Raw genomic sequence first — 12,075 nt, forward strand, 5'->3', positions numbered from 1 at the left:
TCGACTTCAGACATGGAGATATAAGGAGTTTGCCCAGCTGTTTTCTTGTCTTCCCTTGGGGATTACAGTTAACTGATTGGATGAATCTCAGAAAAGACTTTGAACTTTGGACTTTTAACATTGTTGAGGCTGCTATACACTATGAGGACTTTGGAAGTTGGATTAAACATACTTTTTTTATTATGCTAAGGCTAAGTATGACCCCCATTCACTCATGTGTTTGAAGAAGCCTATGGGACCAGAGAGTTGAGTATGGTTGTCCCTGAGAGTGTCATTTTTAGAAGATATGGCTCTGTTAGAGTAGGTGTGGCCTTGTTGGAGTAGCTGTGTCACTGTAGTTGTGTGCTTAAGACCCTCATCCTAGCTGCCTGGAAATCAATATTATGCTACCAGTCTTCAGATGAAGATGTAGAGCTCTCAGCTCTGCCTGCACTATGCCTGCCTGGATGCTGCCATGTTCCTGCCTTGAAGATATATATGATCCAAAGGGAGAACCTCTGAACGTTTAAGCCAGCCTCAATTAAATGTTGTCCTTTACAAGACTTGTATTGGTCATGGTGTCTGTTTATAGCAGTAAAATCCTAAGACAATAAGTGTGGTTATTTTTGGGGGGTTGGAACTTTCTTTCTTATGTCTTTTGTAGGGCTGGCTTTTTGGATAGATACTCTTTAAATTTGATTTTATCATGAAATACCTTGTTTTCTCCACCTAGGATGACTGAAAGACTTGCTGGGTATGGTAGTCTAATTTGGCATCTGTGATCTCAGCAATCTACATAATATCTGTGTAGCCCTTGTTGCTCTTAGAGTCTCTGTTGAGATGTCAAATATATTTCTAATAGGCCTGCCTTTATATGTTATCGGGCCTTATTTCCTGTGACTTTTAATATATGTTCTTTGTTCTTTACATTTATTGTTTTGATTATTATGTGGCAAAAGTACTTTTTTCAGGTAAAATCTTTTTGGTGTTCTGTAAGTTTCTTATACTTTTATAAAAGGTGTATTTTTTCCCATTGTTTTTCCTTCCTCTCTGGACATTAAGAGAATGTGATGGCTATGTGCTACCAGGTAGGAAATATCCTATGGATCTCTTTTCCTGGCTTACTCAGCACATGTGCTAGCTACTAGTATGTAAATTTGATATAAGCTAGAGTTATCTGAAAAGAGGGAAACTCAATAGAGAAAATACTTCCATAAGGTCTAGCTGTAAGCCAGTTGTATGTAAAATCATCTTCAGGTTAACTGTTTTGGGTATTGCAAGAAAGTTGGCTTGAGTTTGTCTACAAACTTTCTTCAATGATTTCATCATGGTTGTAGTAGTCCCCTCACAGCCTCTTCAAAATGATGTCTTCTTAGGGTATACTTATTGGTGTTGAAATCTGGCATACTGGGATGAGATTGGGTAAGAAAGACTGGAGAAGATATATATGGTCCAAAGAGAGACCGTAAGCAAGATTTCTGCTGGAGAGCCACAGATGAGACTGGGAGTTGCAGGATGGGGGCGGAGTCGGGAAGGGGGTTATGGACCTAAAAGTACAGAGGTCTACTGTCAGCCTACTAGTTTCCCTCAGTACTTTGTGTATTAGTAAATCTTCCTTCATAGCTTTCTGGAAAAGAGAGGCAGCTCTGATTAATTTTGTCAGTGTTGATTCTTATATTTAGAAGATTATTCAGTGTTATTCCAGTGTATCTTAATAACAGGATTAAGCTCCTGCCCATATTTTTGAGTAGGTTTACAATTACAAGTGTGGAATCTATGTAGAGCAATGGGTCTCAAACTCTATTATTGTTTAGTTGCTACAGTATAGTCTTATCCAAAAATATCCAGATTCTCTGTAACCTAAATATATCTGAATCTGAGCTTTCACAGTGGAATTTCTGATGTTTTCCTGAATAAGATAAAAATGATTAGTCCCACTGTAATTCCATTAAATAATTTTTTCTACTTAAAATTTGAAATGCTTTCTTCTCGGGCCTATTTAGTTGCTTATTTCTTTCATCAGGTGGTTTACTGTATTGGGAGAAATACAGTACATATTTAAAACTGGAACAATACCGGGGATGATAATCATGAATCTGCATTAAGAGAAATCCCACAAATTGATCTTTTGTGACATATTGAAAATGTAGTAGAATGAAACTTAACAGTTCTAATTAGAAGATCCTTGGATGTGTCATAAAAAGTGAGATGCATGAGTACTTATGGAGAATGGTAAATATATTAATCAATGTTGTGAGTAGCTTGAATCAAGAATGTGATAGAAAAACATCAATACTGGTAGGGTCACAACCTGCAACTGGAAAAGTATAAAATATCAAGGTATTTGGGGTTGATTTAAAGACCTCTGCTGATGATGCACTTTAAAGAATAGTTTGTCTCAAGGAATCAGCTATAAAAATGATGAAGACAGATTCACACAAAAAGAAATCTCAGTGAAATAATTTAATTTGCTGTTGATCTATGAAAATGCCAAATATATGGAAAACTCATGAAAATTTATCTTATAATACAAAAATAAAATGAATAAGGAAACTATAGTAAGTTTGTGTGCTTTTGTAGGTATTTTTTAGAATTCTTTTGACATGTATAATGTTTTCTCAAGTAGAATCATACTCCATGGAAATTAATACTATTCTGATAGTGAATAGTAATTTTTTATAAATAAGTACATGAATAGGAAAAATTTATGGAAACATTACATATAAACTAATTAATAGAATGAACCATGTAGCAGTTTACAATGTTACAAGATTGCTTAAAGTAATGTAATTATATCAGATTTCAGTTCTAATTCAAATTTTAAATAAGCAGTTATTGAATTGGATATTAATAAATATCCTTGAGCCAGTTCTCTGGTGAGCTGTAAGATATAATATGGTTTCATGAAGAAAGATATCCTCATATTCTTCAGGTGTTTGTATTCTAATTGTTTTTCTGTCCATACCGGTCGTGTCTCCTTATGCAGTTATTTTAATTAATAAAAAGTAATTCGATAGAGCAGGTCACAGGCAGCAGCTCTGTACCTAACCCCAGAAAACCACGAGAAAGAGGGATTCCCAGGGGCTTTAACTCAGGCAGCATCCCAGGTAAGGAAAAACCAGCACTTGCCCCAAACAGGGAGCAACCGGGACTGACTGGGACCCAGGAATTCACTCCTGGCCCGGAGCATGGGTTCCTTCTAGTCTGAGCCTGAGCACTCGGCAAATCCCGGGAATCAGCTCTGCACCCAATCTCACAAAACCCAGGGGAAGCAGGGATCCCAGGAGCTCTAACCAAAGCAGTGTCTTAGGCTAGGAAGTGGCAATACTTCACCCAATCCCTCCTGGTTTCCGCCTAAGCACCTAGCAGATCTTGGGCCTCAGCTCTAACCCCAGCAGCAAAACTCATCCCAAACAGTTCTGACACAACCTAGATAATAGGAAATACAGGCTCCAGTCAGAGACAGCACAGATAGCACAAAGGCGATCCAGATGGCAAAAGGCAAGTGCAAGAACATAAACATCAGCAACCCAAGGTACTTGCCATCATCAGAACCTAGTTCTCCCACATTAGAAAGTCCTGAACTCTCCATATCACCAGGAAAACAAAAACCAGATCTAAAATAACTTCTAATGATGATGATAGAGGACTATAAGAAGGAAATAAATAACACTATCAAAAAACTTGAGGAGAACACAGGAAAACAGGATGAAGTCCTTAAAGAAACACAAAAATCCTTTAAAGAATTACAAGAAAACACAAACAAACAGATGAAGGAATTGAACAAAACCATCCAGGACATAAAAATTGAAGTAGAGACAATAAAGAAATCACAAAGGGAGACTACACTGGAGATAGAAAACCTAAGAAAGAAATCAGGAGTCATAGACACAAGCATCACCAAAAGAATACAAGAGATAGAAGAGAGAATCTCAAATGCAGAAGATACCTTAGAAAATATTGACACAACTGTCAAAGAAAATGCAAAATGCAAAAAGTTCTTAACACAAAACATCCAGGAAATCCAGGACGCAATGAGAAGACCAAACCTAAGGATAATAGGTATAGATGAGAGTGAAGATTCCCAACTTAAAGGGCCAGTAAATATCTTCAACAAAATTATTGAGGAAAACATCCCTAACCTAAGGAATGAGATGTCCATAATCACACAAGAAGCCTACAGAACGCCAAACAGACTAGATCAAAAAAGAAATGCCTCCTGTCACATAATAATCAAGACACAAAATGCACAAAACAAAGAAAGAATTTTAAAAGCAGTAAGGGAAAAAGGCCAAGTAACATATAAAGGCAAACCTATCAGAATTACACGTGACTTCTCACCAGATACTATAAAAGCCAGAAGATCCTGCACAAATATCATATAGACCCTAAGAGAACATAAATGCCAGCCCAGGCTACTATACCCAGCAAAACTCTCAATTACTATAGACAGAGAAACCAAGATATTCCATGACAAAACCGAATTTACACAGTATCTTCCTACAAATCCAGCACTACAAAGGATAATAGCAGGAAAGCTCCAATACAAGGAGGGCAATCATACCCTAGAAAGAGCAAGAAAATAATGCTTTTCCATCAAACCCAAAAGAAGATAACCACACAAATGATGTCTCCACTATTAGCAAAAATGACAGGAAGCAAGAACACCCTCTCCTTAATATCTCTTAACATCAATGGACTCAATTCCCCAATAAAGGCATAGACTAACGGACTGGATAAGCAAACAGGACCCAGCTTTTTGCTACTTACAGGAAACCCACCTCAGCGACAAAGACAGACACTACCTTAGAGTAAAAGGTTGGAAAACAATTTTTCAAGCAAATGGCCCTAAGAAAGAAGTGGGAGTAGCCATTCTAATATCAAATAAAATCGACTTTCAACTTAAAGCTATTATAAAGGATAAGGAAGGGCATTTCATACTTGTCAAAGGAAAAGTCAACCAACATGAACTCTCAATTCTGAATATTTATGTGCCAAATCCAAGAGCGCCGACTTTCATAAAAGAAACCTTACTAAAGCTCAAAACACACATTGTACCTCACACAGTAAAAGTGGGAGACTTCAACACCCCCCTCTCAGCAATGGATAGATTATGGAAACAGAAACTAAATAGAGATACAGTGAAACTAACAGAAGTTATGAACCAAATGGACTTAACAGATATATAGAGAACATTTCACCCTAAAGCAAAAAAATATACCTTTTTCTCAGCACCTCATGGTACCTTCTCCAAAATAGACCATAGAATTGGGCACAAGACAGGCCTCAACAGATAAAAAAATTGAAATAATCCCCTGCATCCTATCAGATCACCATGGTCTAAGGTTGGTCTTTAAAAATGACAAAGACAATGGAAAGCCCACATTCACATGGAAACTGAACAACACCCTACTCCTTGATAATCTGGTAAGGGAAGAAATAAAGAAAGAAATTAAAAACATTTTAGAATTTAATGAAAATGATGACACATCATATCAAAATCTAAGGGATACAATGAAAGCAGTGCTAAGAGGAAAATTCATAGCTCTAAGTGCCTACAAAAAGAAACTGGAGGGAGCATACACTAGCAGCTTGACAACGCACCTGAAAGATCTAGAACAAAAAGAAGCTAATACATCCAAGAGGAGTAGACAGCAGGAAATAATCAAACTCAGGGCTGAAATCAACTAAATAGAAACAAAAAGAACTATCCAAAGAATCAATAAAACCAGGAGCTGGTTCTTTGAGAAAATCAACAAGATAGATAAACCCTTAGCTAGACTAATCAGAGGGCAGAGAGACAGTATCCAAATTAATAAAATCAGAACTGAAAATGGTGACATAACAACAGAAACTGAGAAAATTTTAAAAAATCATCAGATCCTACTACAAAAGCCTACTCAACAAAATTGGAAAATTTGGATGAAACAGACAATTTTCTAGACAAATACCAGTTACCAATGTTAAATCAGGACCAGATAAACGATCTACACAGTCCCATAACCCCAAAAGAAATAGAAGCAGTCGTTAAAAGTCTCCCTACAAAGAAAAGTCCGGGACCAGACGGTTTTAATGTAGAATTCTATCAGACCTTCAAGGAAGACCTAATTCCAATCCTCTTCAAACTATTCCACAAAATAGAAGCAGAAGGTACATTACCCAATGCGTTCTATGAAGCCACAATTACGCTCATACCTAAACCACACAAAGACCCAACAGAGAACTTCAGACCAATCTCCCTTATGAACATTGATGCAAAATTACTCAATAAAATTCTAGTGAACCGAATCCAAGAACACATTAAAACAATTATCCATCACAATCAAGTAGGCTTTATCCCAGGAATGCAGGATTGGTTCTATTCGGAAATTCATCAATGTAATCCACTATGTAAACAAACTCAAAGAAAAAAACCACATGATCATATCACTAGATGCTGAGAAAGCATTTCACAAAATTCAACACCCCTTCATGATAAAAGACTTGGAATGGTCAGGAATTCAAGGTCCATACCTAAACATAGTAAAAGCAATATACAGCGAACCAGTTGCCAGCATCAAACTAAATGGAGAGAAACTTGAAGCAATCCTGCTAAAATCAGGGACTAGGCAAGGCTGCCCACTCTCCCCCTACTTATTTAATATAGTATTGGAAGTCCTAGCCAGAGCAATTAGGCAACACAAGGAGGTCAAAGGGATACAAATTGGAAAGGTAGAAGTCAAAATCTCACTATTTGCAGATGATATGATAGTGTAATTAAGTGACCCCAAAACTTCCACCAGAGAACTCCTAAACCTGATAAACAACTTTAGCAAAGTGGCTGGATATAAATTTAACTCAAGCAAATCAGTAGCCTTCCTCTACTCAAAAGATAAACAGGCTGAGAAAGAAATTATGGAAATGACACCTTCACAATAGTCATAGATAATATAAAATACCTAGGTGTGAACCTAACCAAGCAAGTAAAAGACCTGTATGACAAGAACTTCATGCCCCTGAAGAAAGAAACCAAAGCAGATCTCAGAAGATGGAAAGATCTCCCATGCTCATGGATTGGAAGGATTAATATAGTAAAAATGGCTATTTTGCCAAAAGCCATCTACAGATTTAATGCAATCCCCATCAAAATTCCCACTCAATTCTTCACAGAGGTAGAAAGAGCAATCTTAAAATTCATTTGGAATAACAAAAAACCCAGAATTGCGAAAACTACTCTCAGCAATAAAAGAACTTCTGGGGGAATCACCATCCCTGACTTCAAGCTGTACTACAAAGCAATAGTGGTAAAAACTGTGTGGTATTGGGACAGAGACAAGAGAGAGGATCAATAGAATAGAATAGAAGACCCAGAAATGAACCCCCATACCTATGGTCACTTGCTCTTTGCCAAAGAAGCTAAAACCATCGAGTGGAAAAAAGATAGCATTTTCAACAAATGGTGCTGGGCCAACTGGAGGTCAGCATGTAGAAGAATGAAAAATGATCCATACTTATCTCTGTGAACAAAGCTCAAGTCTAAGTGGATCAAGGACCTCCACCTAAAACCAGCCACACTGAAACTAATAGAAGAGAAACTGGGAAAAAGCCTGGAACACATAGGCACAGGAGAAAAGTTCCTGAACAGAACACCAATGGCCTGTGCTCTAACACCAAGAATTGACAAATGGGACCTCATAAAACTGCAAAGCTTCTGTAAAGCAAAGGACACAGTCAATAGGACAAAGGAGCAACCAACAGATTGGGAAAGATCTTCACAAACCCTACATCTGATAAAGGGCTAATATCCAAGATATACAAAGAACTGAATAAATTAGACTCTAGACAATCAAGGAACCCTATTAAAAAATGGAGCACAGAGCTGAACAAAGAATTCTCAACTGAGGAAGCTGGAATGGTTGAGAAGCACCTAAAGAAGTGTTCAGCATCCCTAGTCATCAGGGAAATGCAAATGAAAACAACACTGAGATTCCACATCACACCAGTCAGAATGGCTAAGATCAAAAACACAGGTGATAGCACATGTTGGCGAGGATGTGGAGAAAGAGGAACATTCCTCCACTGTTGGTGGGATTGTAAACTGATACAACCACTATGGAAAGCAGTCTGGCGGTATCTCAGAAAATTGAACATAGTGTTACCTGAGGACCCAGCTATACTACTCCTGGGCATATACCCAAAAGACATTTCAACATACAACAGGGACACATGTTCCACCATGTTCATAGCAGCCTTATTTATAATAGCCAGAAGCTGGAACGAACCCAGATGCCCTTCAACAGAAGAATGGATGCAGAAAATATGGTACATTTATACAATGGAGTACTACTCAGCTATTAAAAACAATGAGTTCATGAAATTCTTAGGCAAATGGATGGAGCTGGAAAATATCATCTTGAGTGAGGTGACCCAATCTCAAAAGAACATACATGGTATGCACTCACTGATAAGTGGATATTAGCCCAAAAGCTCACAATTTCTAGGAAACAATGTATAGATCACATAAAACACACATAGAAGAAGGAAGACCAAAGTGTGGATGTGTTGGTCCTTTCTAGAAGGAGTATCAAAAGTTTCAGCCAGAGCTCCCAAAGTCTAAACTGCCAGCCAGAGAGCACAAAGGGAGGGACTCATGCACCTGTATAGGGAATTGAGGGTGACCTGGTTAGACTTCAGTGAAAGTGGAGGGCCATGGTCCCCAAAAGTTTGGATCCCCTACTGTGTGGGAATTCGAGAGCAGGGAGATGGGACTGGGAGGATGTTTGGAGCACACCCTCACGAAAAGTAGGAGGAGGGGGTATGGAATAAGGGGTTTTGGGGGAGAATAGGAGAGGAGATAACATTGAAAGGTAAATACGTATAATATCCAATTTAAAAAAACACACAGATAAAGGGTCTTCAAAAAAGAGAGGGAGAGAGTTTACTTATTTTAAATTATTTTCAAAAGTTTCTAGGAGTTGCTAATTGGCTAAGATCCTATTTTAAGCTCTCCACAAAAGAGTTTAAGTGTCTGTTCAATATTCTCAAGAGAGATGTAAATCCTAATTTTCCTCAACAATTGACAAAAGAGAGGTAATCTCACAAAAAGTAGAAGAAGCTATTACTAATCGATATATTATAGAGTCTGATTAGTTGTCAGTGGGGCTATAACAGTCCTTTGACAAAAGATTATTAATATAGATTTATATATCCTTAAACAGGCTCTTCATGACTCTCTGAGTGTGGAAGGAGTGACTGTTGGTGCCTCTGCCCTGATTTTACAAGAACTCTGAAAAATTGGCTTTAAAAACAAAAGAGGAGGAATGGTACCCCCTCAGAAGGAGTCCCCCTGAAATACTCTCCATCATGCCTTGTTCACTTTTATCTCTCTAAAGCTGAAAGCTCATGGCAAATCTGCTGCTGACTGCCTCTAGCACCACTGAGACCAACAAAACTTTGCCACAGATATGAGGAAGGACCCTCTTACCCTTGAAGGGAATGGCCCAGACCCAGTTCCCTTATGGGGCCGAGGATTGATATGTCTGTCTGATACCACAGAAGGCACAGCTAACCAGCTACCAAAAAGATTAATGAAAAAAATAGATACCCCCACAAAGCCAGGCCCAACCATAAATAAGATGAATAACAATCTATATCCAGGGAAGAGAAATTTCGCTGAGAATTCCCTTCTTTTTCCTTTCCAGGTAAAAATGAATCACCTGTGATGTCTGCTGTTAGAAGTTCTAATCCAGATGCTGGCCTCCAATCTTATACTAATCAGACCTTTGAAGGGCCACTGACAAGAACATCAAACAGCTAGAGATTGACATCACTAATCTGAAGAAATCCCTCATTTCACTGTCTGAAGAGACCTCCTAAAATCGCAAAGATCCTTATTGGACTTGATTTACTCTATTACAATAGAAAAGGCTGTGTACAGCTCTTGACTGTGTACAGCCCTTAAAGAAGAAGGTTGCCTTTACATAGACAAGACAAGGAGGGTTAAAGAGAGCATGAAATAGGTAGAAAAAGCCCTAAGAAAAATCAGAGAGAGAAAGAGACAGATGAATGCTGGTACAAGAATTGGTTTCCAGCCTCTCCAAGGTTGTCAGCCCTATTTCCTCCCATCTTGGGATCATTATTTGGGTTCTTTTTGCTTATTTCTGCTGGTCCCTGGCCCTCAAATAGGCAGACTAACTCTGTGATACAACAGATAAATAATTTGGTAACAAAACCTACTCAGATACATTATCATAAGTTAGCTATGGAGGACCACGAGACTCAAGATGAGGTTGTTACTTTGTACAGGGTGTTTCCAAAACCCATCTCCACTCAACCTAAAAGGGGGGACTTCTGCCCCTAAACCAAGAAGACAAGGGCCACCCAGAACTCCCTCTGACAGGCGATCTGAATACTTGCTTAGGCTGCGAGGCTAGCACTGCAAGGGAATATAAATAAAAGATAAAAATATCTATCTGGGTTCCCTGAGGGACAAGCCTGACTGCATAGGGGTTGATGTCAAAAGTATCCCCTCTCCAGGAAAAAGACATCAGGATGGATATGGCCCTCATGCCTCACTGGACAACGACAGGGGGACTGGAGCCATTACAAGGTATACAAGGTATACAATGTATACTAACACCAAGTCTTGGGTCTCAGTGGAAAAAACATTGAAACAGATGGCCATAAGCTAACATAAACAGGCAGCTTTTATGGAAATTTACAAGCCTGAGTAGCCATAGACCTTGTAAATAGGTAGCCTTGGCAGACAATACTAACTTAGATAAGGACAAGCGAGTCATAGGCAGAGTCATAGTGACTTATCCCCTGAACCTTCACCCAGCCGATACCCGGTTCTGAAAGATATCTGTATTCCCCCTGAACACCCACACTCCTGTGTCATTCCCTTCCCCACATCCTGCCTTTCTGTGTTTATAACCCCTGTGTGAATGAATTACGATTTGAGAAAAAATAAATTATATAAAAAAAAGTAATTCATGAGTCATGTGATTTATCTATGACATGTGTTGTCCAGTGAGATGAGAGAACCATTCCCATCCTGATGTCTTTTTCCTGGAGAGAGGATACTTTTGACACCAACCCCTATGCAGTCAGGCTTGTCCCTCAGGGAACCCAGATAGATATTTTTATCTTTTATTTGTTAGTATACATGTATGACAGGCCTATTGCTGATTTTAGGCCTATGGCTGATTTTAGGCCTTCAGTGTGTAAGCAGGGCTGTCCCTGACATCTCCTCCCTTCTCTAAGTATAGAAGGGCTGTGGCAATTCTAATCTTGCGAAGGCAGGGATAGAGGCCTGACCTCAAGTATTTGAAGGGGACCTTGTAATGGCTCCAGTCCCCCTGTCGTTGTCCAGTGAGGCATGAGGGCCATATCCATCCTGATGTCTTTTTCCTGGAGAGGGGATACTTTTGACATCAACCCCTATGCAGTCAGGCTTGTCCCTCAGGGAACCCAGATAGATATTTTTATCTTTTATTTATATTTCCTTGCAGTGCTAGCCTCGCAGCCTAAGCACGTATTCAGATCGCCTGTCAGAGGGAGTTCTGGGTGGCCCTTGTCTTCTTGGTTTAGGGGCAGAAGTCCCCCCTTTTAGGTTGAGTGGAGATGGGTTTTGGAAACACCCTGTACAAAGTAACAACCTCATCTTGAGTCTCGTGGTCCTCCATAGCTAACTTATGATAATGTATCTGAGTAGGTTTTGTTACCAAATTATTTATCTGTTGTATCACAGAGTTAGTCTGCCTATTTGAGGGCCAGGGACCAGCAGAAATAAGCAAAAAGAACCCAAATAATGATCCCAAGATGGGAGGAAATAGGGCTGACAACCTTGGAGAGGCTGGAAACCAATTCTTGTACCAGCATTCATCTGTCTCTTTCTCTCTCTGATTTTTCTTAGGGCTTTCTCTACCTATTTCATGCTCTCTTTAACCCTCCTTGTCTTGTCTATGTAAAGGCAACCTTCTTCTTTAAGGGCTGTACACAGTCAAGAGCTGTACACAGCCTTTTCTATTGTAATAGAGTAAATCAAGTCCAATAAGGATCTTTGCGATTTTAGGAGGTCTCTTCAGACAGTGAAATGAGGGATTTCTTCAGATT

General features: G+C 39.0%; 1 protein-coding gene across 4 annotated transcripts in view; it reads left to right on the forward strand.

Moving 5' to 3' along the window:
- Nucleotides 1-12,075, forward strand: part of LOC114626377 (complement factor H-related protein 4-like) — a 79,944-nt gene that overhangs the window by 10,437 nt on the left and 57,432 nt on the right. The gene's annotated exons all lie outside the window — the stretch shown is intronic.

This window comes from Grammomys surdaster, unplaced genomic scaffold (genome assembly GCF_004785775.1).
Source record: "Grammomys surdaster isolate TR1022 unplaced genomic scaffold, NIH_TR_1.0 234, whole genome shotgun sequence".
NCBI lineage: Eukaryota > Metazoa > Chordata > Mammalia > Rodentia > Muridae > Grammomys > Grammomys surdaster.